The following is a 27,605-nucleotide window of genomic DNA, read 5'->3' as shown; positions in this document are numbered from 1 at the left end:
GTGCTAACCATACATTCAATATGCTATCCTCTAAATGTCAATAGAGTGAAACCTGGAACATCAAACTAACTTTCTGTCTCTTGTCATATTGTTGTATTATATGACTGGTTAATTAGCATCGCGCAAACAGGAATGTTTTTATTTGTACACTGCTTGTTTCGTTGCAGCATATTCTGCTCGGGTTATGCCAATCACTTCATATTCAAAACTGTATCCGTACAATACGCTCCAATACTTGTGATTGTGCGAATGACTTAGAAAACCCAACAGCTGTGGCGGTGCTGCAGCTGAGGAGGTGCAAATTGTACTCGCACATAGCGGATACCTGGTTTGTCTGATCTGTTTGCCCACACCTATTTTTTTTACACAATAATGATCAGAGTTTTTAAAGCCACTTTCCAATGAGATGCCATTTCTGTTTACTCTACATTATGTAGACTATGTCAACTCTACTTCTGCAGTTTCACCATCTGTTCAATATCAACAACTAACAATTGTTTTTCATGCTCCTGATTGCCATCAATTTACGCTACCGACGGTGGCTCTCTCTTTCTTTGAGCAGCAAAAATGCAGAAAATTCATTCATATTCCATAAAATAAAATGGTTTGAACAATAAGACGGCGCCAGATTCTTTCAAATAGCTGTCATGGATTTAACACTGTAATGTCTAGAGCACATTTTTTACATGTTCACCTGCAGTGGTGGGACAGGTTTTTGCTGTGGTAGCAGGATAGCCCTACACAAAGCCTTTTAAGCTTAAACATCTCCCTTGGGTGTGGGGCATTCTCTTTTAGCTGACTGCTACTCTAGATGTTCACTATCCTCCACGGGGCACTGGGATACAGAGAAGTCAAGTACAGCGAACATTACCATTTGGCACTGTGTGCACCGGGATTTTGGGAGTGCAATACATAACATATAAAAGAAGACAGTGGTTATTAACATTATTGACTGTGGGCCTATGCTCTATATTAGGACAAATGGCTCTCTGTGACTCATGCCATGTGAGCATGCCTGTGTGTAAGAGTGCATACTCTATGTGTGTCTTTGCGTTCCAAGACTCATACTATCAAACTATTTACTATGCCAGAAAACATATTTAGTATGTCCAAATACATAGCTTGTCAAATGCAGTATGCCAAAAATACCAAGATGTCCTACTACATCCGGTCACATTTTGCAGTATGCAAGCCAGCACCATGCTTTTCTGGCTATTCTGACTCACAATCCTCTGTGCAGTGGATATATGAGCAAGAGGGTCAAAGTTCAAGGCGCAATTTTATGAGGAAGTAGTATGTCCCAATTGTATGCATACTACTCGCAACAGTACATACTTTGTAAGGGTAGCTGCAGTATGTACAAAAAGTAAAAAGAAAAAACGGACCCAGCATATAAAGATGGACGACATGACAACTCCCCAAAAGTGAAGCCAAAGTATCTAGATCGCCCCCTGGTGGCTGGCTGCAGTATAGGTCATAAATCCCGCCCCCTCCATGTTAGCGGAAGGCACATGGGCTAAATTAAAAAGTCAAAGTAGACGTCAAATAAAATGTTCCCAAAGATGGTTCCTGTCATTTTAGGTAGTTCTTATCACGCTGATGTACTCTGTACTGCAGTGAAGTAGTCGCAGCCGGAGGCTTGAGAACTGTACGAGAGAGGAGATGTAACTTTAACTTTCCACAACCGTCACGAGTCTGTGTAATAGAACAAGTGTCAATTTGATCATAAATGTGGTTATAGATATATTATGGCTAGTTGGTGTGTCTGACTAGCCAAACAGCTACGTGGTGCTAACGTAGCAGCAAGTTTATTTCATTTCAATGACAATTGTTGGTTATTCTGATAAATCTATGTGTGCATGACAGACGTAAAGTTCTCTAGAGTCCCTTGTTCATATAATGATTTTGAATCCATGCTTAGAAGATGAGTGCAGGTGGGTAACGGGTCCAGAGAGCAGAATGGAAATTTACTGCTTAGCTCTTCACACGCTGGTCCCATCTAACACTAAAGCAAGCCAGTTAAACTGGCAGCACAGGACTAATATTAGACCTTTTCATTGGGCTGAATTTTATCGTGGTGGATGGTAAGATCTTATGAGGTACCACAAGGTGTATTTCTCCAGGCCTTGGGTAGTTAAAGAGATAAAGGGGTGGTGGCTGTTCTTGCCTCGGGTGCTTAGAGACAGTGGCAGACATTGTCCATTTGGGATGCCATTAGAATGATGTAGTATCGAGCTTTCTGCTGACAATAGCAGGGACCTTATATGTTCTCTGTTTATTATTGGCCATTACAGATATTTACGGCAGCCACCATCAGTGGCTTGACCCCTGAAAGCTTCCCACTAACCTCTAACTCCTCACTAACTATGGCCCCGTCTTCACAGAACACCTCTTTTTTAAGATACCGCTGTTAAACAGATGCTCGAGTCGGTGACGCTCGAGGCTTCTGCTTCTCCTCTTAGTCTAGTCACACGACACTGGGAGAATGACACTTTTTGCTTAAAGGTCTACAGTTTTAATTGCTTGTGCTTGACACTCACAGGCTTAGTTTTCAGCACTATCAAACATTCAGCAGCGACTTGTTTCCTTGCTCATTTTCATGCCTGTGGGTGCAACCTATTGGCACACAGCTTAAATAGCTTAAACAGGCTAGGTATAATGAGCAATCAGATTTTCGTTTATTTATATTCAAAACTGCTGTCTTAATTATCTGTTAAGTTAGAAAAAAAAGAAAAATTGTCAAATTTTGGGGTATTTAATTAAAATATTCAAGTCATGTTTGTTACACTTGAACCACATCAATATCAAAGGAAAATCAGCTAAATCGCCCTCATCTCAAATTCATATATACCAAGTTTACATTTCCTGATTTTGTCTTTTCAAATGCATTCGTGACCCACTGTTGTTTGTTATCTGAACTCGTACAGAGGAAGGGATTAAAGAGACACTAGAGACATAGGTAAATTCATGAAAGTTTAAGTCAACTGACCAACTGCTCTGGGAAAAAGTCTCACTATACTGTATAGCTTGGTCTGTCCAAGGCTCGGTCCATAACAGGGTCAACAGGAAGTGCCAAAGTTTGGCAGCTCATTATTCTGCTGCTGAAATAACATTCTGTATATGTTGAATGTCAATATTGTACCAGTCAGTAATTTGCTGCATGGCTCTGGAGAATGCATGACGTCATGACTGCATGGCAATCCGGTTGAGGGGGAAATGAGAGATTTAATGACAAAAGAGACATTGTTTTTTAGTTAAAAAATATGTGCAGCATTTCTAAAGAGGCTGCCAGCTACCTATGACATCCCGTTCAAATTCTTTTGGTGATTCTTATCATTGTAAATGTAGTATAAAAAAGAAGGAAGGACTACAAAAGATTGATTGACCCTTATCGCTTGATCTCGGCACAATAAAATCTTATAGGAAAAGACATTTAGTTACTGAATAGAATGAGGCAGAGAGTGATGGGGAAGATATCTACATATAAATGTCACAATGGATGCCAAAAAAAGTTTGGATTGAAAGTAAAATAGGACTTCTCCATCACAAATCCAATTTCTTTGATATTCAGTGAAGAAAAAAAAAAAAAAAAAAAAAAAATTGGCCCCAATTTTCACTTCTGAGGACTGAATGTAATATTAGCAGCATCACTAATGTCTAGTTACCTGCCAGGCAAAAACTGCTTTGATCAAGTGGGGGGCAAACGGATGTGTTCAAGGGGGGTGGAACCAAGTCAGATAACAGACTTTTGTCAGAGGACAGGAAATTGTGCGCTTACCTTTTGATGGAACAACAGCGGTCAGGTAGGCAGTCAGGGCGGCAGGGAGAGGAAATGAAAGAAGAAAAAAAATAGAAGAAATGAGGATTATTGTTCACAAAACATGCCACAGATAATGAAATTGTATGTTTTGCAAAATTGGCCATTGCAACAATGTCGACGATAATTCATTTATTTTTGTTTGTTATGATGCTCTTGTTAAAGAGGGCAAGGCTATCTTCTGTTGGGTTAAGATGTGTGTGTGTTCCTTGGCTCTGCAGCAAATTAGTCAACAACGGATATACCTGTGCCTGCACTCAGTGAGGGACCTGGCTCTTTAGGGGTAAGCCTGGTGTGTGTGTGTGTGTAGGAAAGAATACAGTATGTAAATCCTTCCCGTCTCTCATTAGAGCAACATTAAGTGAAGCTCAGGATTGGAGCCCGGTGAGAAGAAAGAAAGAGGAAGCACACATCCTTCTTCCCAGGACACCGTGGGGGGAAAAAGCTTAAATGCTGGGACACCAAACAGCAGTGACACCCCAGCCTACGATTGGTTTGCTTTCGCTGACTGGAGTGTTGTCATACGCTGGCAACAGCTGCTGTGTTGAAGTCCATTAGTTTTTGGGGAATATTACATTCTAAATGAATTATGTTGTGTAAATGACTCGCTGATCTCCCCCGGATTCAAGAGGAGAGGGAAGATAATCCACTCCGCCTCTCCCTTTCTTCGCGCTCTCTCCCTTTGTTTACACTAAGCTGTGCCCTCGGAGGAAGGATAAGAGGGTTTAGTGAGGGGTTGCTGTGTGTGATGTCACACGCACAGGCCTGGATACACACATTCATTGAAGGGAATGAATGATTAAGTGAGTATAATTAAAAAAGTAAAAGGAACAAATGGGTTTTTCTGAAAATATGTTTTTTGCAGGCGTTTTCATTACAGGTGAAGCCAATTAACAAACAAATCTTTATGTTAACAACAGAAAATCCTACTACAAAGTAAGTCTATCTGTACTGAGTACTCTGCAGGACTGCCATCAACAAGCCTCTTGGCAGTGGACCTAAACTCTATTTCCTCTGGTGAGAAATAGTCCCACTTAACAGATAATGTCATTTTGGCTGTGTGTGGCTTTTAAACCAGAATTACCTACTAGTGTCGAGGTGTAAGGTGACACATTTGTTCCTATCAGAGAGCAGCATATGCACCTGGCAGCTGTCATGCTCAGCTGACAGGAAAGAGGATCGATTGACTATCGACAAGGCCGGACTAATGAAATGGAGCCGGACATTACTTCCAAAGCAACAGAAGCTATCAGGACCAGTGGACACAAAACTTTAGATTGGAACCTTTTCTATCAGTGTGTGCGCTCGTAGTGCCGGTCTGTCTATTTGTTCGCCTGCTTCCTCTTTAGGGAAGAGGAGATGACACACAGACACGTCGCCCAAAGGAGAGTAAAATAACATTTCTCATTAGGAACCCTCTGCAGGGCGAACCCCAAGGGGCAGGGACGTGACTGAAGCACCCTTGGCTGAAACATTTGACTTTGAACCTGAGAAATGTTTAATAGCCGTCAAAACTTGTAAATCAACATTCAACATTGAAAGTAGTCTCGTGCAGCAGGTAGATTTCACCCCCAGGCTAAAGTTTCCTCTTAAAATGTTAAAAGCTGGAGAAAAAGAGGATTTGGACTCACACACCCTTTTGTGGTTAACTGGAATTTAGCTCCATTGGCAAATAGTTCTTTTGTAAATTTAACAAGTGCTATTATTATTATTAAACTATTAATTAATCTGTAAATAGTGCTAATAATGCCAATGATGCCAATTACAATTTTCTAAGAAACTAATGTCTTGAAATTGTAAAACAGTTAAAAAATCTTAAGATATTAAATTTAAAATGGTATAAAGCAAAGGAAATCGTCACATTTGATGAGCTAGATTGAGCGAATGTTATGTGTGAATTAAAGCTGGAGTAGGCAGGTTGGAACAAATGTGATTAAAGAAATTTTTTTTTTATAAAACAGTCACTTTATCCTGACAGTAGTGCATGAGACAGGTAATCTGAAAAACGCCATGTGGCCCGGTGTCCTCCGGTGCTCCTAATGGCATCTGCAAGATTTCACAGAGTGGAGGAAAAAAACCAATCAGAGCTAATCTGGAGCCTGCCGTCTCTGAGCAGCTGTCAATCACTCGCAAACTCTGATCAAACGGTCAAACGAGGAAATATCAAGCAACCTACGAGATGTTTCTGAAAACAGCCATGTTGAAATCAGTTGAGGAAATACAAAGCACCGCCCACCAGCCAGAGCACAGCCAATAGGAATGCTCAACAGGAGCACTCTCTGTCTGAATTGACCCGTGATTGGCCAAAGTCTCCCGTCACTGACTGACTTTTTTAAAGCCTGTAAACAGAGCCATGAGGAAGTGCAGAAGTCTAGTTATCTCTCAGAACACTTGAATTACAATATGCTGAAAGGTTATTATGGGATTTTTGCCCAATGATGCCAAAAATATTCTGCCTACTGCAGGTTTAAATAATTAATCATTTATGAAAATATCTGTCAATTAATTTTCTGTTAATTGAGAGCGACTACAACATTAGCTGATGGTTTCACTCCCACTGGATTAAAATTGTGTGTAGACAGTGCAGCATTCGGCCATTTGAAAATAGTCCGACCATTGGCTAGATGTCATATTTTCTATTTAGTTGCTAAAGAAAACCTAAAACTGAAACGGCTGGTGTCGCCTGCAGCTCATTAATATTGGGAAGTGTTGGTACTTATGTTTTGGAATAGGGTACTAAAACTAAGTGAATATATGGCATGCATTAAATAATGACTCCCATATTGATGTTTTCAAACATCTGTTGTGTTTGCTCATCAGGCCTAAAGTGGAAGTTTGGTATTGAGCATAATCAATAGCTTTCTAATTAGAAATCAACCAGGGGACAGCTGTTAGTCACTTAAAAGGCAAATACAATATAACCACCAGATGCTTTACTGTGTGTGTGTGTTTATGTGAGCATCTGTGTGTGCATTATAAGCAAAGCGATTTTTCCTTTTTGTTTGTCGGTGTGTTGTTTTGATTCACCACAATTTGCGAATGTCTAAACTGCAGGTAGAACTTATCACCGGTAATAAACAGCTGCACGTTCCGGAGGCGAGCACTGTCACAGGTTCATTGTTGTTGAAGTTTCCTTGTTTAGCAGGTGAGACAATAAAACTGTTGGAACTAAAGTAAATATCGCCACAAATTGTTTTTCTGCTCACTTGTGCGGTGGGTTCAGTGCAGTCAGTTACGCAGGGGCCACGTACTCATTAGATTAGATGTGCTCAAGTCACTGAGTCACTTCCAAGTGATGAATTACAATCACACACAGAACATGTCGCCACCCATGAATAAAGGTTTACAAGTGCGGAGCTGAGTCTAAGGCACTTAGGGGGTAATATTCAAGGTTTCACAGTTAGAAAGTCAGAATCTAACTGCCTCTCTGCACACAATTGCAAACAATATGTTGGTCAACAACTTAGAATTTGGCTGATTATCTGTTGTTATTCTTCATTCATCCCTCTAGCACAACAAAAGGGATGTGCTAGACTGCAAAAAAGTGTAACACAAAGGTAATGGCAGCTAAGGAAATAAAAACAAATGAAAAAGGTCCAGATGTTTCTGCTCGACTAAATCAACCGTTTCATATAAATGTGTTTGCTTTTGCGACAAACACAGAGGCACACAAATACGCACAAACACACCGGCATGCACAGAGATACACCCATCCACATGCAGTACGCACATTTATAAAATCACACAGAGAGTGATAAACATAATGAAACGCGTTAACGCAAATTCGTTTTAACACCACTAACTTCTTCAACGCACAATGAACACAATCAACCTTCCAGAGGTTGTAACAAGCTCATTTTAAAGCTAGAGTGAATAAACTGGTATATTCATATGAAACTAAAAAATCCAGTGGTACCAACCATGTCGTACTAGCTTGTTGTGAAGGAGGTTAAATAATGCTCTAAACTTGCGCTAAATTTTGGCGAGGAAAAACTGTCATGGCCATTTTCAAAGCGGCTCCTTGACCTCTGACCTCAAGATATGTGAATGAAAATGGGTTCTATGGGTACCCACAAGTCTCCCCTTTACAGACATGCCCACTTTATGATAATCACATGCAGTTTGGGGCAAGTCATAGTCAAGTCAGCACACTGACAGCTGTTGTTGCCTGTTGGGCTTGAGTTTGCCATATTATGATTTGAGCATATTTTTTATGGTCAATGCAGTACCTGTGAGGGTTTCTGGACAATATTTGTCATTGTTTTGTGTTGTTAATTGATTTCCAATAATAAATAAATACATACATTTGCATAAAGCAAGCATATTTGCCCACTCCCATGTTGATAAGAGTATTAAATACTTGACAAATCTCCCTTTAAGCTACATTTTGAACAGATAAAAACATGCGCGATTAATTGCGATTACATTTTTTTATTTTGACAGCCCTAGTTTTTGTAGTTTCCAAAAACAAGAGGTATGTTGTGCCAGAGATATCTAGAGAATACACGAAATACTGAATGGAATAGCAACTAAGGTCTGATGTGGTCATGAAAGACTGAAGCTGCATGCAAGGGTCTTTATCTTGCGATTACTTATTTAATAGCAACTTAAATATCTCTATTCAACTGTATGGGAATGAGCCAGTAATGATGAATAATACAGTGGCAGGGCTGCATGTGTCTGAATCCATTGGGGATGTAGCGCAGCAGCAGGAGCTGTACATTACATTATCTACACAAATCAACCAATCGATCTTCCGTCTTTACATAACGAGAGCACGGCGAGTCATGAAGGCAATCTCTTACTATGATGAAGACTGATTTCTTATATCTGACGTCAATGCGTGGGATGCTGTATCGGTGGGCAGAATGTGTACCAACAAAGATTTCATGAGCACTTAATTTCATTCTTGGACATGAGTTGGGTATACAGATGGCCCGCCTGTTGGAATCCTCATTCATACTTGCAGTGACTTTCAAGAGAGTAAACTGCCAATATCTAAGCCGAGCTAAAGAGAATCAATTAAATTGAAGATTTGTTGTTCTACATTTAGAATGTGGCGAGTCAAATGGCACATTTTAGATTCCAGTTTTCTCAAGAAGAAGTCTGTGTGGAATACCAACATTCCATCTGACAGATACACACGTACATGCTTTGAGATCTTAAAGATGATGAAATCAGTTTCAATTTGAACAGCGTTTTTCCTTTTGTTCAGCCCGCGGCTGTGTCCGTTGATTCTCCTCAGTTAACTACTCCTAATGGTTAATGGCTTGAATGAGTCCATTAATCTTCTGATTCATGTCCTTCTGTCTGGCAGCATCAAATCCAGCATCATTACCTCCCATTACAGCCAAAGCTGACATTAGGAGCTATACAGCAGCTATCTAATCACATTAAGAGTTTATGTAATTACAATCCTAAAAGACTTGATGTAATGGAGGCGTGGGGAAACATGATTTGCAGGGATGAAGAATGTCTGCTGTAACTTTCAAAGTCATGCATGGAATACACAGAACAATTGATAATTGGACATATATAAAAGTTTGATTTTCCATCTTGCTATATGCTGCTTGTCTTATTCTCAGTGAGATTTTACCACCTATTAGCTTGTTGCTAGTTTTTGTAAGAAAAACACGATTTAACCTGCCATCAAGTCTAGTTGTTTTACTTTTTTTAAAGATTCATAATTATTGATTTCCGTCTGTGAAAATGTTTTGCTGTAGCTCTTTGACTTGGATTGTCCACTAGACTTGTTCTCCTTTCTTTCTGATTTCCAGTGTTTCTATGCTACCTTTACTAAATGTTACATATAATATGAAAGACTAGAATAACCTCCTTGCGGTTGTATGCCTCCGCCATCCAGTCAAGCTGCAGTTCACACCAACGTCTATCCAAAATCTCATCACTTCATCTTTATCATTTTAGACATTTGTGTGAAATTGTCATAAATAGCTTATGAATTCTTAATTTATGGCCAAAAACAGATTTTTTGTTAGATCACAGCAACCTTGACCTTTGACCACAAAAATCTAATCAGTTCTTCCTTGATTCCAAGATTTGAAGAAATTTGCTCATGGCGTTCGTGAGATATCACAAGAATGGGGCGGACGTGAGATCACAGTGACCTTGGCCTTTGACCTTTGACCACCAAAATCTAATCAGTTCATCCTTGAGTCCAAATGGATGTTTGTGCCATATTTGAACAAATTCACTCAAGACATTCCTGAGATATATCAGAATGGGACGGACGTGAGGTCGGGCCTTGACCACCAATGGACGTACGTACGGATGGACGGACAACCCGAAAAACATAAAACATAATAACATTAATGTTATTATATTTTATGTTTTTCTTATTGTTTTTCCAGTATTGTCATTCATGTTGTTCTGGTTTGCTGATTGCTGGATTGTTAGAGAGAATAATTTATGTTTGGACTACTTTTGTTTTAGGTAAATTTAGAATAGCTTACGCTGCGGCAAACAGCTGGTGTTCTGGGATGAAGGAGGGATATGCCCAATGTTGAAATGATAATTGATTAGTCATGTTAATTGCCAACTATTTTGATAATTAATTAAATATGTAATTACTGGTTTGCTGGTTCAACAAATGTTCAGACACCTGCCCCATTATCTGTAATGAAGGCTCTGGGAACAACAGTTAATGCTGGACATAAACAGCCAGTAAACGTTTGTTTTACACATCTGTCACTTTGATCGGTGAGGAAGAATTTGTAAGGAGTGGTATTACATATACGTGAGCACACACAGACCCGCATGTAGGCTGGAAGTAGTTATACTGTGCTGTCGATTTTTCCAGTGTATGACCTTTATTTATCTCAGCAGGTACATAGCATTCAGGTGCACTTTCCTCTGAAGATAGAAGTGAACTGACATGCACCTTCATACAGGAACACATGCCCACACATACTAGCTCCTTTTTCTTCCTCTCACATCCATTGTGTCTGCAAAAAAATCCTGAGTGACAACTTAAAAATACCTCAGACGCAGAGTGTGAAAATGTTTTACCATACCCATTTGCACCATACAAATGCCAATCAAAATAATGGAGGCATTTGATTTAAGGTTTGTTATAGGTGCTGGTTTCCTTTGTGATTCCAAGCTGAAAAGTAGTAATTAGTGTCTGTGGTGCTGTCGTGGTACACAGGAAGGGGTTGGCAAAATTACATATTTAGACACAGCAGGGAACCAAGCCACATTACATTTCCTCTTTTTCCTGAACATTTTTTGACTTTGTTTGTGTTAGTGTGCATGGAGACGGTATATTCTCATTTCAGACTTGCAGCCGCCGATGTACCTACAGCGAAATGCTTTTTGTTGCAATATTTGAGAAGTTTTAAATAGCAGCAAAAGGGCACAATATAGTGTCTCAAACTTAAGCACAAAGTACCTTGAGAATAAATAGTTATCTGCTAAAGTGCACATTTCAAAACACATTATGTAAGCAAATGCATACAGAACATAAATTATGCAAGATTTCACTATAAATGTTCAATCAGGTGGCAACTTCCGGGTCTGAGAAGTGAAGCCAATGGGGAAGTGCTTTAAACTTGCATTCTTTCTAATAGCCAGCAGGGGGCGACTTCTCTGGTTGCAAAACCAAGTCTGATTTTATTGAAGTCTACGAGAAAATGAGCCTACTTCTCACTTGATTTATTACCTCAGTAAACATTGTAAACATGAGTTTATGGTCTCAATTGCTAGTTTTGAGTCTTCTTCAATACAGCATGATGCTCATTTAGTAAATTATGGTCCCATTTAGAGTCAAATAGACCATAAAGCAGGGGATGCTTTAGGGCATGGCTACCTTGTGACTGTCCGCTCTGGGAGTTATCCATGCTTTCCTCTCAGTACTTAAACCCTTTCACAGTGCGTTTTCAGTTCATGAAAGTTGATTGTAATGTTTTGGTGACCCAAAAATGTTTTCGGTTTTACTTAACTCCACCCTCTCATATAACTTTTGGTTCCCAAAAAAACAAGATGGCGAAGGCCCAAAATGCTGAACCAAGGATGGTAAAAAGAGGAAATGTCACGCATCATCATCGCATCATATCATCGGGGTACAACACAAATCTGGTCTGCACTCGCCGAAATTGAGCCAATAGCAACGCATGACCGCAGCTCCAGTGACAATGTGCATGTGTCATACCGCATAGCTCAAGACCTTGTCCCAGCCTCTTTCAATAAGCCTTGAGCTGAACTCGAGGCCTCAAAATGCCAGTCCACTATCTCTGTGTTTCTCTATCATTGACTTAATTTTCATTTCGGCCCAAAAGTGACCAGAAAAAGTTTTGCGCTGTCCAGAAGAATTTGTACAATCTATGGGGGAATGAGAAATTCTTGTCTCATCATCCACCTCCTACCCTGACAAGCACATTTTATGGACATGAAATATACGGCCACACAAGCGAGCAACCAGAAGCACCCTGTGTTTACAGCATGAATAACAGCTTTTTCTCCCTTTTTCTTTTGCATGTGTGAACGAGAGCTGTGTTGTGCTCTGCTGCTATACTGCAGCCTCCCAGGCATGTGGTACTGTTGACGTGACAATGGGTTTGAGATAGCATGAGGCCGTGCGCAGCTTCTGGAGAGTGACTCAGCAAGAGCTTAATGAATGAACAAAGAGGACACCAATGCACATCTCGAGCTGAAAAGCCACCAGCGACCTGCATTCACCTCTGTTCTCATGCACAGTTTAGGTACGAAGTGTGAGAGACAAAAGGGAAAAGGAAAGAGGAAGATGGAGCGGCTCTGCCTGCAGTCCGTTATCAGCTTCCATTTCCTTCCCATCTTTCCCTGTCTTTTAGTACCATTTCTTCCAACTGGATTCTCTGTGGGGATGTGCTTTCACCCATATCTTCACTCACCCTAACCATAGTGCTGTTTCCTCTCCATTTTCTGCATCCACAACCCCTCTGGCTCTCTGCCCCCCCACCACTACCTCAGACAAGACAAGCATCTCAGTGCCTTGTCTGTTCAATATTTCATCACTGGTGGGAGGATGTTTTATTTACCGTGCCCGGGACACCTGCAGTGACTCACTCACAACAGAGAGGCACCGAACAATACAGTAGCCGGGGAGCGGAGGTCAAGGGGTTACAGCTGGGAGATCCAATGTAAGAAAAGACTACCACTGGGAAGCCAGGGACGTTGTGTGTACAGTATGTGTGTGTGCATTAGTCACAGTGGTCATACAGCGAGGTCGAAGCAAAACAACATCGCAATTAGCCGGACAGCAACAATCACATGGGAGCATGGGATATGGAGGACAGATTATCGATGTGTGTGAGCTTAGAAACATCCGAAACAGAAACATCTGGAGCTTCCAGTATCAACTCCCACTGGGTAATTCTCCTAACTCCTATCTATAAAATAGGTATCCAGTGCGGAGGAGTGTCTGCTAGTTGGGAATTATCACGTGAAGCGTTTAGGGTCAGACAGGCATTTACAGTAATTGGCAGCATTTACAGTAAATGACATCTCTGACAAAGGAAGAGTGACTTTATTTCTTTCTGTGAAATTACCACGTTTGTCACTATAGTTACAGCAGCACAATGAACACTAACCCCAGGGCGAAAAGTGGCTGATTTGTACTTTGTATATACGTCTGAAGCAGACACGAAGTTTATCGACACAATACAGGAGGCAACAAATCAAATGTGATAAATCACATTTTCATTCTCTGATTGAAGGCTTTTGCAAGGTTGTAGGACTGGAGGAGTGAAAACCTTTTGTATTATACTCAACAGAATACTTTGAAAAGGTAACGAGCGAACGGGAAGCAGGTAGACGGAGGGAAAATACACAGCAGGAGAGACAGATAAATGGATGACCCCATCTTCTTAAGGATTATCTACTGTGTAAGCGGCCTTTCATTCAGATTCAAATGTACACAAAATAGTAAACCCACGATCAATGTTACACGATTGGAACCGGCTTTCACTCAAAATGACTGACAGGTTATTTATTAACACAATAAAGCGACTACATCTGAGCTTTTAATGTTTACATGTTGACATTAATAATGCTTGTGAACAGGGAATAAAACAAAGCCTGCATTGTCAATATTAATCAGCTGAGAAAAACAAACACTTTATGTTTTTATTATATTTATACAGTAAAAAAAATGCGTATATATTCTCCCTGAGGAAGAAACAAGGAATCATTGATGTATCCATGTTACAGATGAAATGATTAAACTAAACAATCTGCATGAGTGTACACAGATTTTCAGATCAGAAATTAATTTGCATTGGTTTGATGGGCGAGGGTTATGTTTATTTGTATGTTTGTATATGATTATTTGCCTCACATTCTTTTCTTTACAATCAAGTGTGTCTCAAACTGAATGGACAGATTGGAAATGTACAGAATGACACATGGGACCAGGGCTGCAACTAATGATTATTTTTATTATCGATTAGTTTCTCGAATAATCGATAAGTTGTTCGGTCTATAAAATGGAGAAAAATATCGATCAGTGTTTCCCTAAGCCCAAGATGACGTCCTCAAATGTCTTGTTTTGTCCACAACTCAAAGATATTCAGTTTACTGTCGAAGAGGAGTAAAGGAACCAGAAAAAATTCACATTTAAGAAGCTGGAATCAGAGGATGAATTCGAAAATAACTTGTTTTTCTTGAAGAATGACTCAAACCGATTAATCGATGATTTATTTAGTTGACAACTAATTGTGTTGACAACTAATTATGATTATCTTTTCATAACTTTTGGGTTGAGATAACCCTCTCATCTCTTCTTCAGATACAAGATGTACTGGGAAATTATGAAAAATCAAAGCTTCATCAGGTGTCGATCAGGGCAAGGCCTCTCGCTTCAGAACGTGGAACTGTAGGTCACCTGGCCCACGTAGGGAGAAGACATCATTTAGTGTTTAGAGCCCAACAAGGAAATACTTATCACCCTCACGTCTGGGTATCAAGGCCTCTTTGCCCAGACACACTCAAGCTAATTACGGAGCCTATTGAGGGAAGAACAAAACCTGTCTCGTCTGGCTTCAGGCATTTATAAGCCACCAACGCTTAACACACCAACAGTAATATGTGGGTCTAAATTGCGCAGCAAGTAGCTTATCACTGATTAGAAAAAGTTTGCAAAGTGCAGAGTGCTTCAGCGGGACACACAATGTTGTTTTTTTCACATTTGTTAGAGAGTCACTAGAGTGATTTAATCAAGAAATCAACTCATGTTATTCAAATGAAGTGTGTTTGCATGTTTTTATAGAGTGAGTGAAACTATGCAAGCTTTAAAAAGCCCACCTGTTGATACCAAAATGCTGTAGTGGTGCAGAGCTGTTTCATTGCTGTAATTCACGCATTGCAAATGGGAATTATTTAGCTACTGTACTTCCTGAAACGTGGATCTATATTACACTAGCTAAATACTGGCTCTTGCTTATGCTTGAAACACTTTGCCCTATACCTGTGTGTAGCTGCTGTTACTGAATAGCATGCTTCCTGCAGATTACTTCACAGTAAAAGCCTGCCATGCAAGGGAAAGGATTCTGGCTCCTAAATGACTGGACCCTTTCTAATGTGAAACAGCTAGAGGAAGTGTTAAGTGAAGAAAGGAGGTTAGACCAAGCCCCCGGGAAGAGGGCTGGGCTGTGAAGCCAATTTTTCGTAGTGGCCAGACGGCAGTACTACAACTTCCATGTCCGTCACGTGATTGCCATTGGGCCCAAAAATACTTTTTTCCCATAGTTATTCCAATTTTGAAGTAAATCAACTTCCCAGTATGAACACTTGAATAGCCCTTATTTAAATCATAAGGTCCTAAAAGTTGTAAAATAGCCTAATCCAGAGTTATTAGGTGGGATTAAAGGAAACGCTACTGCACCTGCTATACAGACGTAGGCAAAGTTGTTGGTAACGTTCCGTTAAAGAGAGAAAAACCCACAATGGTCACTGAAATAACTTGAAACTGACAAAAGTAATAATAAATAAAAATTCACTGAAAATGAACTAATGAAAATCAGATATTGTTTTTGAATTATGGTTCAGCAGAATCATTTAAAAAAACAAACTAATGAAACTGGCCTAGACAAAAATGATGGTAACATTAACTTAATATTTTGTTGCACAACCTTTTGAGGCAATCACTGCAATCAAGTGATTTCTGTAACTCTCAATGAGACTTCTGCACCTGTCGACAGGTATGTTGGCCCACTCCTCGTGAGCAAACTGCTCCAGCTGTCTCAGGTTTGAAGGGTGCCTTCTCCAGACAGCATGTTTCAGCTCCTTCCACAGATGTTCAATAGGATTTAGATCCGGGCTCATAGAAGGCCACTTCAGAATAGTCCAATGTTTTGTTCTTAGCCATTCTTGGGTGTTTTTAGCTGTGTTTTGGGTCATTATCCTGTTTGAGGACCCATGACCTGCAACTGAGACCAAGCCTTCTGACACTGGGCAGCACATTTCGCTCCAGAATGCCTTGATAGTCTTGAGATTTCATTGCACCCTGCACAGATTCAAGACACCCTGTGCCAGATGCAACAAAGCAGACCCATAACATAACCGAGCCTCCTCCATGTTTCACATTAGGCACAGTGTTCTTTTCTTTGGATGCTTCATCTCTTCGTCTGTGAACATAGAGCTGATGTGACTTGCCAAAAAGCTCCAGTTTTGTCTCATCTGTCCAAAGGACATTCTCCCAGAAGCTTTGTGGCTTGTCAATATGCATTTTGGAAAATTCCAGTCTCGCTTTTTTATGATTTGGTGTCCTCCTCGGTTGTCTTCCATTAAGTCCACTTTGGCTCAAACAGTGACGGATGGTGCGATCTGACACTGATGTACCTTGACCTTGGAGTTCACCTCTAATCTCTTTGGAAGTTGTTCTGGGCTCTTTGGTTACCATTCGTATTATCCGTCTCTTCAATATGTCATCAATTTTCCTCTTGCGGCCACGTCCAGGGAGGTTGGCTACAGTCCCATGGACCTTAAACTTCTGAATAATATGTGCAGCTGTAGTCACAGGAACATTAAGCTGCTTGGAGATGGTCTTATAGCCTTTACCTTTAACATGAAGGTCTATAATGTTCTTTCTGATCTCCTGAGACAACTCTCTCCTTAGCTTTCTGTGGTCCATGTTCAGTGTGGTACACACCATGACACCAAACAGCACAGTGACTACTTTTCACCCTTTAAATAGGCAGACTGACTGATTACAAGTTTGAAGACACCTGTGATGCTAATTACAGGACACACCTTAGTTTAATATGTCCCTATGGTCAAATTATTTTCAATCTTTTCTAGGGCTACCATCATTTTTGTCTAGGCCAGTTTCATCAGTTTGTTTTTTAAAATGATTCTGTTGAACCACAATTCAAAAGCAACAGCTGATTTTCATTAGTTAATTTTCAGTAAATTTTTATTTATTATTACTTTTGTCAGTTTCAAGTTATTTCAGTGACCATTGTGGGTTTTTCTCTCTTTAATGGAACGTTACCAACAACTTTGCCTACGTCTGTATGTGCCCAATGGATGCGGAATATCGACGGATGATACGGGTACTTTATCACTCGGCAGTTGAGCCGTTTTGCCTTCATGCGCCACTGAGCAACTCATAGGAATGAATGGGAGCCCGCCTCCAACGCTTGATCCAGTTCTTTTTAAACATCCATGGGTTAGATACGTGTCGAGTGTCGAGCACACTAGAGCACACGGATTTAAGGCAACTTTAAGGCAACTTTAATCAACTTTATTAGAAGACTAACATTTCGACGTCAACTGCGTCTTCGTCAGAGTCAGAGGTATAGTGTCAAGTTTGCATTAAAAGCAAGCTGCAGCAACAGTAAGCTAACATAGCAGAGGGCAGCAGGGCATAAATCAAGGGGCTTGTTAATAAAATATGATAAAACACACTCATAATACTGGGAAAATTACAAATAAAGCCATGTCTATTATAAAAGCCTGGTTCAATTTATTCTTCAATTTAGGAAAATAACGGTCATGATCACTATGTGGAGATGTATATTATTATGATATTCGTCACTAGCACACAACATCATAGAGAGTCCAGCGGCTCAGCATCCTCCACTCTTACATGACCTCTTTTAAATTGCTGATAAACAGCGAGTCCAGCTCCAACGTGCAACTAGAAGCAAAGTGGAACAAAGGCTGCTAATGAGATCAAAGTGGAGAGCTGTTTCCTCCCAGCTTGATTCATTCATGACACCCAACAGCCTATGTGTGATATCATTTCAAAGAGCTACCCACATGTCACAAATTAGCTAGTGACATGCCTCAAATAAGCCTTTGTTCTGCACTGAACCACGCCGACTCTGAGTAATTGGGAGACTATGATGCAGGACGAGGGAAGCGATGAGTGTGAGGCTAATACTGTACGTGTGAGACAGAGACGCAGAGAGAGAGAGAATTCACATTATTGGTCTTAATCACCATGTAAAAAATCATTCAGAGTTTCACAGAGACAAGTTCGGTGTAAAAGCACACATTAAAAACGAATTAAGATGGTAATTAAAGAAAAGAAAAAAAAAGGTAGAACATTTTGTGTAACTCATACTTAAAAAATGCAATTAGTTCTTCCTTCACCTTAATGTTCAATAAAGGAAGGAAAAGGGCAGAGATGGAGAAGAGAGGGTGAAGCAATGGGTGATTATTAAGCATTGTGATGTGAACTGAGATATTATACAGTAGAAAGTGTGACTAATAGCTATCCCCAATTGCAATTACGAAAGAACGAAGACATACAGTATAGCAAAACCTATATTCTAAATATAGGGATGTGAGCCAAATGGAAAAGAATAGAGCAGTTCAATGTATTTTTTGGCCCCAGTACCGATCAGAGTCATTCAATAATGTGTTTCTGCTGATACCGAGTCTGATCCAATACTTATATTTACCTAAATGTTGATTAAATACAGTATCTATCTGACGCACTGAAATAACAGCTGTAACCTTCTGAATTTGGCCCACCTTCATTTTCACGAGCTTAAAGGGACGACCAGCTTAAAGGGATAGTCTGGGTGTTTTGAAGTGGGGTTGTATGAGGTTCTTATCCATAGTCAGTGTATGATCTACTGTAGATGACGGTCAGCACGCCCCACGTTTGGGGAAACAGACAGCAGTACCAACAAGGGAAACTGAGTGTTTCTCGTTTTTCTTTTTTTTTGGGGGGGGGGCGATATTTGTCATTTTATTTTGCAAATTTAATAGTCGATGAACGAGAGCTGCTGAGCGGCTACTCAGCGGGCAGAGGAAGATACAGCGGGGGGTAAACAATGTGCACAGCCGGCATATTTTCACATCTATTTTGGTGAAATAATGGTTTATTTCGACCAAACCAGAGTTGGTGATTGTTGGAAAGACTAACCAAGAAAGTTATTTTGTTTCTGTCGAGTTTGAATGAAGTGTGTTTTACGATGCTCCGCCGCTAAAACAGCTGACCGCCCAGCTGACCGCCCAGCTGACCGCCCAGCTGACCGCCCAGCTGACCACCCAGCTGAAACCCCAGCAGCAGGAGATGGGGAAGGGGGGTACGCCGCCACACTATGCACACACAGACACACACACCTGCGTAAATATATTGGCAATTGCTGGTTCGAAAATTTGAATCGCCCTACCCTTTCCTATATCCTTAAGGGCTCGGGACATCCCTTACTAAATGTCAAGAGAAAAGTAAACACATGCTTCAACATTACAGGCTTCACTGGCACTCCTTTCAGTTTGTGTATTTATTCCAAAAATCAAAGCAGCGTCTGTATTCTTCTCTGTTGTCTTTTGTTAGTCGTTTTGCATTCTCTTCAGTAAGATTGCTGCTGTGTTCCTACAGCAAAGACATCTTTGGAAAGCAAAGCACAAACCTTGAGGTATTCTACTTTAAAAGGAGTTTGTGCACCACCACGAGAAACACAGCACAGGTCAAATCTGCATAAGCTACTCTTGGAAAAAACAGAGATCTGCCAAAAATTCAAACAGAACACACAAACAACATGCACATCAGATTCCAAGGATGCAACAAAAATGAATTTTTCTACAAGAACAAAAACCCAAACAGTTGACAACTCTATGTTAGATTGCACCTGTCTTAAACTAGATTCACTGGACTCCTGTTTAGAGGTAAACATGTTGCACTACACATTTGTCAGTCCAAGTGAGTGGTGGGAAATTCCCCAGCCTTGACCTCTGTGGGTGACTTGTGCCATAATGTCATCATGTCCCCAATGTTGTGAATGCGACTAAGCTGTCTTGGGACTGCCAATATAAAGATGTTTGCAGACAGAGGACGTGGCAGTTCCCCCTCTATGGTCAGTAATGGTTGCTCCAGTTTGATGCACGTTTTCTTTTAATGTTCCTTTTAACAACTATTATGTTATGATGCTCAAAGCTGTGTTTGTAGTCCTGTAGGTGTGTAAACTACTGAGGGGTTTGCACTTCTATGCTGCATCACGCATTTCGGGGCTGTTTACTGATGTACAAGCATAGACTGTATATAAGAAGTGGACGTAGTCATTGATTTGTGGACTACCGTTTTGAAGCCTCGAGATGGCATTTTGGCCATTGCCATCTTGGTTTTTGGCCGCCGCCATAAGAGGGTGGAGCTAAATACAACCGAACGCTGAATAAGACATTTCTCGGCCACCAAAGCGTAGGCTTGTCGCGGTAGTCGGTGCTTTTTTTACAGAAATAAAACCCATTTAGTTAATTTCTGCGTATCAGCGGCCTGTTATCAATAGATTATTGGACGACGGACACTACAATCTGAACGTGAATGCATCTGCTTCGTAAGAAGTCAGCTCAGAGTAGCAGGTGTCATTTTTCACACACACTGGACGAGAGAGAGTTGACAGACCTAGAGATGGTGGAGGATTTGGTGTTGAAGCGAAAAGCAAACGCGCCTATTTGGCAATATTTCAGATTTAAACCCAATGCTATAAGAGAACCACAACGTCAATTAAATAATCGATGGGAGGAGGACGGAGCGGTCACAGTCGGTGTGTGTGGCATAGCGGCGCCAGGTAGACCCCTGCGGCCCCACAGCAAAAGCTGGACCAGAGAGGCCAGACACACAGCCACCGGACGGTAAAGATCAAAGTAAGCGCGCTACACATATTGACGTCATCTTTTCTTGTAAAATGTCCGGTATAATCGTTAACAGCGGTGTTGTAACAAGTATATTAACCGGTGGGTAAATTTCCTCACCGTCACATCCTTACCAAAAAGGGTATAATTTACTTTCATGAACTGAAAACAATCTGTTAAAGGGTTAAAGCTTTAAGACGAAAACACGGACAACTTCCAGACCGGACAACACCTTGGTTGCGCCCTGTCAATCACAAGGTAGCCACGCCCTAAAGCATGCCCTGCTTTATGGTATATTTGACTCTAATTGACCAAATGAACATCATGCTGTATTGAAGAAGACTTGAAACTAGCAATTGAGACCATAAACTCATGTTTACAATGTTTACTGAGGTAATAAATCAAGTGAGAATTAGGGTCATTTTCTCATAGACTTCTATACAATCTAACTTCTTTTTGCAACCAGAGGAGTCGCCCCCTGCTGGATAATAGAAAGAATGTACGTTTAAGGCACTTCAGCATTGGCTTCACTTTTCAGAGCCCGGGGTTGCCCACTTTGTACAACTTGGTGCACTCCTCACTACATGTAACAAAACAGACAGTGTTACTCCATCTATGCTTTGGTATGGGGTCATTCCGTTACACCAGGTGTCTTCTCAGTATGCCCTTATATCACACCAACCTGTGTGAGAGGAGATGTGGAACAACAAACTGACCTTTCTGGACTCTGCAGTCGCTCTAAAAGAACAAGACAAATCTGACATCAAGCTGTACAGGAAGCAAATGCAAACTAGTGCAACCTTTATGGCTCGCACCATCCAGTGGAACAAAAAAACTGAGAGTGATCCACACCGTACACCACCAGGTGGACAAAGCGTCGACAAAAAGGGTCTAACGACAGGGAACACAGCCGCATCAAACAGGCTTTGGAGTCCTGCTGTTACCCCGACTGGGCTTTTATCAAAACAACAACAATACCCAAAATGAACAGCGGACCAACAGGGAAAATGGATCACAACATGACACTGGGCTGTTTTATCATCCTTTATAGCAGGGAAGTTACGGTTGACATTGTAGAAAACATTAACAGATAAACGTGTTATGCTTTTCACTGCTTTCTGCAGTAATGTGAATAAGAATCAATTTATAGTTGTGGGTTTTAATACACAAAAATTCCTGGTGTAGCCCCTTTAATACGATGACGGTGACACTAAACAGACCTTTAAATGCATGTACTGCATAGAAGAGTGAATGACTCAGCAGCATCTGCAGGACTAAAAACACTTGAGGATTATAATGCACGTTAGACAGAAATGACGGATGTAAAAACACATAAAGCAGTGTAATATACTCACATTATCTAAACAACGACAGACAACAAACAAGAGAGTCAAGCCTTCAAAATCAAAGTGCAAGGGCCTTTTTCCTATAGATTTGCCACTTTGTTCTGATTCAACATTTAAGCAGGAATAAATTTGTCGTACCGGAGAGGTTTCAGAGATGGAAATACCTCCACTGAAAGCCTCTGTAGGCTATCATCCAATAATTCAATGCTGCCATAAGATCTCTTGCTGTTTTTCTAATGGAGAAATGTGCTCTCCTGCTATTACCGCACAATCACCTTGTTTGTTGCTCTGTCCATCAACACTGAATGCAACAAAGTCAGGTAAAAAGAGCAGTAAAACCAGTTCAAGAATTGGGGGAAAATGGAGGTAATTCAAAAGGCCGCTACTGGCGGCATTTTTTGTTCGTGCAACATTATAAGTATATTTTTCTAAACTATTGATTTTGTCATGAGTACTTTCACACAGAACGAGTATACGCAGCGAAAAAAGCAACATCATTTTTTCAGAACGAGGTTGATTTTTCTGTGCTTTCGCACCGTGACTAAACGCCTCAACCAATCACGTTATGCGGTACGGGTTGAGTTGCGCCTATATTTATGAAACAACAACACGGAGGCTCTCGAACGCTTTATTCCTCCTTTCAACCTTGATAAAGGCAGCGCAGGCTAGATCAACTCCTTCCGCTCTTACCTATTACAATAAAAGCCCCTAGACATATAATATTTGCAGGCAAGTATTTCGCATTTCCGTGCAATTTATTCGTAAAAGCCTTAAACGTGTTGAAATGGTGGAGGACCAAAGATTCAAGCCAGCTGAAAACTTAAATGTGAGCTGTCTGTTTGACCTTAAATTGAGAGTATGCATTTTGTGGAAGAAGAAATAACACAATTGCCCTCTTAGAAATGCAACGCTGAATTCATAAGCAATAAAACAAATCCTTGGTCAGTTCAATACATTCAGGGGTTTTACTGCTACAGCCTCACTTGGTCTGGCACGACCAGCAGCTTATTCTGGCTAATGTTAGCTAACTTAAGCTAGATATTGCTGTATAAATAGCACTTTTTAGCATTTATTAATGTCCTGTAACTGCCACTCAAGACCCCAATAGCTGCCGTTCTGCAAAAGTTACATAAGCTCCTTTTCAACCTTAGGGACCAGGGTCTAAAATAAGTTCTGGGGACATTTTACACTCAAAAAGGCCTTAGTTACAGGAACTTTCAGGGTGGGGATTGCAGGGATGACCGTTAATGATTGGTAAAAACACACACACAGCGCTGCTGCTTTAACTCCTGTACGGCTTCAGTTAGAAAACAAGGAAGTACTCTAATATCACATTAGGACCATTTTAGGACAAAGGGAGAGCAAGTAGGCTTTGCCGTCGGTTTCCTGACTCACTTTTTAGAAAAGAACGAGAGAAAAAGAGAGAGACGGACAGAGGAGCGGTGCTGTGAATGAGAGTAAAAGAAAGTCATTTTCTGATTGTTTCACGGCGGGCACACTGAACTGCAGGCTGCAGAGTGAATTTACCGCCACGACCACCAGCAGCCCTCGTCCCATGTCATGTTGCTTTTTTATACGTCAGTGTATGAATGCAGACCGCTATGGAAACGCAGGCAACAACGGGCTGAAAGAACCTTAGTAGTTCTCGGACTAAAATGATCAGGAACTCCTTGGTGGAAACGCAGATATGGAGTCACTTTAAGCAAAGAACTGCTGCACATGCTCATCTCCCATTCAGTAGTTGGCTGTCAAATGTGTTTATCAGTTAACAACATCCATTCAATTGAACCTTGAATATTTATTTGACTTAATTTGATGAGCCTTTGCGTGTGCCATCTCTCAGTTCAGTACCTAAAGCTATATCAAATGAAATTCAAACAAAAACACGATTGTCTGCCAATTCCTCCGCTCACTGTCAGCAACATATTGGCTCACTTGTGCTGCATTTGCTAACTTGAACTGAGCTATTGAGAGGAAATTTCCAACTAAATGCGCACTCATTCATTCGTGACTGCATTCCATTGCTGCGACAGAGGTGGAGTGAGCTGGGGTCGCTGGCTTCGAGAGGGATTTGAGCAGGGCTGCAGGCAGGAGAGGGGGATGCTGCTGCGAGAGGACTGATGGGGGCACAGAACCCCTTAATGCACTTCCTTTTAAATATGAAACTGCACATTAAGCTTTCATAGGCTTCCACTTCCACTGCTCCTCTTATCTGGCAAACTGGCGAGCCAAGCTGCATGCACTCGCTTGTGAGTAAAGACAAACACACTGCACACACCCAAATACACACATACACAATGGATGTGAGCACAAACTACATTTTTGTTATTTTATAAACAGTACAAGTGAACAGTCTAGACAGTGGGGCTGTGTATTGGCAATAATCTGGAACGATGATTCAAAATATTGTGATAAATTGCAATTTTTTATTATAATTTTAACTGTCATAGTATAAAGAACACACCACCATATGCATAAAATCTACATTTGCATTTATCACAGTCCCTGTAACATCCAACATCATAGCACTACTTTGAGAGGGCACATACACTGAGAGGGCGCATCTCTTTGCCATTGAAAGTATTGACTGAGTTAATCTTTGCATGCAAACTATTATTTAAGAAATCAATCCTGTGTTTTTGAGAATCAATATCACAAAACATAATATTGCAATATTCAATTTTTTCGATATTTTCTTACATCCCTACTAGACAGAGCAGTGTATTAACTAAAATAAATGCATTAAGTTAGATCCTGCAAAGGGTATATGTAAATTATTCTAAGGCTTGTTTGTTTTCTTCAAAATCAAAAATGAAAACCTAGAAATCTGTGGGGATACTGGAGTGATGAAATAAAACAGCACTGATGTGCTTTCAGTATTGCATGATCTGGTCCCCAATTCCCCAAAACATTGTAAGGCTAAGATGATTGAAAAATCCATCTTCCAAACCTTCTTAAGCTTAAGAGGAGTTTTCTTCCCTAAGCACTGCAACTTAAGGCATTCTTAGAAATTATTTTAAATTAACAATGTTCATTTATGTTTGTAAGATGGATTTTACAAATCAGCCTTACAATCCTAAAATGGTCGACCTGTGAACATTTTCCTCATCCAAGGACTTAAACCACTACACAATCCTTTAAAAAAGGCTGCCAGTTTATTTTTCACCTTTCAGTCATCAGTCACGCTTTCAGAAAAGGTGTCACTTTTCTATCCAAATAGTGGATATCTCATTTTCGAATGAGGCTCTTCTTTCAGACCTTCAGAGAATTGAGGTCGTTCGGGAGAATCAAATATTAAAAAGCACTGAAAGGCACGGCGTTTTTTTTTTTCTTCTCTTTCACGAAGCACATTCCATTTGTTTACAGAGACTGAAATAACACAGTGGCAGCGTTCATTTCTTTTCAGCGGGCGATTTTCAGGGTCAGAGGTTCAGTCAGCTGAGTCTTCAGAATTTATAACTGCTTCACTTGCAGGGCAAAGAAACCCTGGAGATTTTGAGGTATTGATTTGGAGACCAGCTAAGAGAGCAAGTAGAAGCGCACACACACAAAAACACACACACACACGGTTTCAGTCTACTGATGTCAATATTATTAAGGGGGGGTGGCACGGGGTTGAGTTTCTGATATCTATCAATAGAGAACGTGTTGCTTTTTACAGAAAAGATGGACTCTCGGTTTCAAATGTGTATTTTTTTTTATAAAAAGCTAATATGAAGATGATGTCACTTGATTTAGAACTATAACATTAGAAATATCTAAAAGGACCACATCCCATTGCCATTTTTATCATTTGATTAAGGAAAAATAACAAATCAGAACTACCGCACAATGTCTCCATAAAAGTATTTTTGTTGCAGTTTGGAAGTGCATTGTGTGGCAGGGATAGTGTGTGTGCTCATGGGTGTCTACAGATGTGTGCATATTTGTACAGACAGGTTAGCAAAACACTGTGCGTTCTCAGAGCTGACAGCGTCCGAGCTAATCCTGTAAGTCCAGACACGGAGATTGTGGCACAAACACACTTGCCACTGCTGCAGCGAGAACTGCCAGTACACCCCGTGTCTCTCACTGCTTCTCACTAAGTCTCTGCACTCCTGTTTTATTCATGCTCCTTCTGGAGAGGAGAAACACAAGATCACTTGTCTGCGTGTGCACATGTGTGTATATTTCTGCGGCCTAAGTATGTGCATGTAAGGTATGTGTGTGTTCACGCTCATGTGTCTAAAAAAAATCCCCCACCTCACCAGAGGAATACAATCCTGCTTTTGAAAATATACTGAATAATCAATGGTCAGAAGCTTTGATAGGAAAAACATGGATTCTGCGAATGGTTTACCTTTCTGTATACACAACCAATATATAACACACTCCTGCCTCACATCTCCGCCGCCGCCGGAGAAACACCTCTGCACAGCACAACATAGTCTGCTGCGACAAATGACATTGTTTTAAGTAACACTTGTTTTAAGCCACGCAGCGGACCCCTTTTTTAAAGTCCAACAGCACCGGCGTTTCCCGTGGTGCCGGGTGATTGCTCTGGTGTTGCTACATCAGTCTGAAGGAGAAAAACAGAAAGACAGAACGGCACTAAATCAGGGAGACAGAAAGACAGGGAGAGAAATAGAAATGAGCAAAGACAGAAAAAGACGCAGAGAGAGAGAGAACGGAGGAGTCAGAGGGAGGTAGAGGCGGAGAGAGGATGAGCAAGCGAGCGGGGGAAGAGAGGAAGAGAGAGAGAGTGAGAGAGAGAGAGAGAGAGAGAGGTCCCTACTGAGCAGTGGCTGTTGAGTGAATTTATTTGAGCTGTGGCCTCTCAAGTGAATCCCCTGAATGGGAGTAAATAGACAGCAGGCACTACAAGGCGGCCTTGCCTCACATCAGCTGGTGAATGTAAGAGAGGAGGAGGATGGCAACAATACAAGAGAGCTAACAGGTTCACAAGCATTGGAGACTTAACAACACAACACAAAAACAATATGGCAACAGCACACAGGATAAAGAAAACAAGTTATGTTGTCCCGATGAAAGCAGTACAAACACAACAAGCAGCATACAAGGGATTCAGCACATTTACAGAGTGGACAATTGTAGATGCACATTAGAAGAAGGTTTTTTCCTTTTTAAATCTGTTTTTAAATATTCTGTCATGTCTACTTTCAAGGGCTCAGGGTGTAGTTATTTAGCTATTGGGGCCTAGTCTGTTGTGTATCTTTATCAGCACCAAACACGGCTCTTTCTTTGTTATCTTTGCCCACTGGACATTCTTAATGTTCTAAAAAAAGTATATATTCTTTTTAATTATGGCTGTCAATCGATTAAAATCTTTATATAAGTATATATAAATATTTAATCACAATTAA

General features: G+C 40.7%; 1 protein-coding gene across 2 annotated transcripts in view; it reads right to left on the bottom strand.

The window, feature by feature from the left end:
* LOC119475267 (cell adhesion molecule 2-like) overlaps positions 1-27,605 on the bottom strand; it is a 252,243-nt gene that overhangs the window by 116,142 nt on the left and 108,496 nt on the right. The gene's annotated exons all lie outside the window — the stretch shown is intronic.

Source organism: Sebastes umbrosus, chromosome 17 (assembly GCF_015220745.1).
Source record: "Sebastes umbrosus isolate fSebUmb1 chromosome 17, fSebUmb1.pri, whole genome shotgun sequence".
NCBI classification, from domain to species: domain Eukaryota; kingdom Metazoa; phylum Chordata; class Actinopteri; order Perciformes; family Sebastidae; genus Sebastes; species Sebastes umbrosus.
Note: the sequence above shows the minus strand (reverse complement) of the source record. Positions and strands in the feature narration are given on the sequence as shown.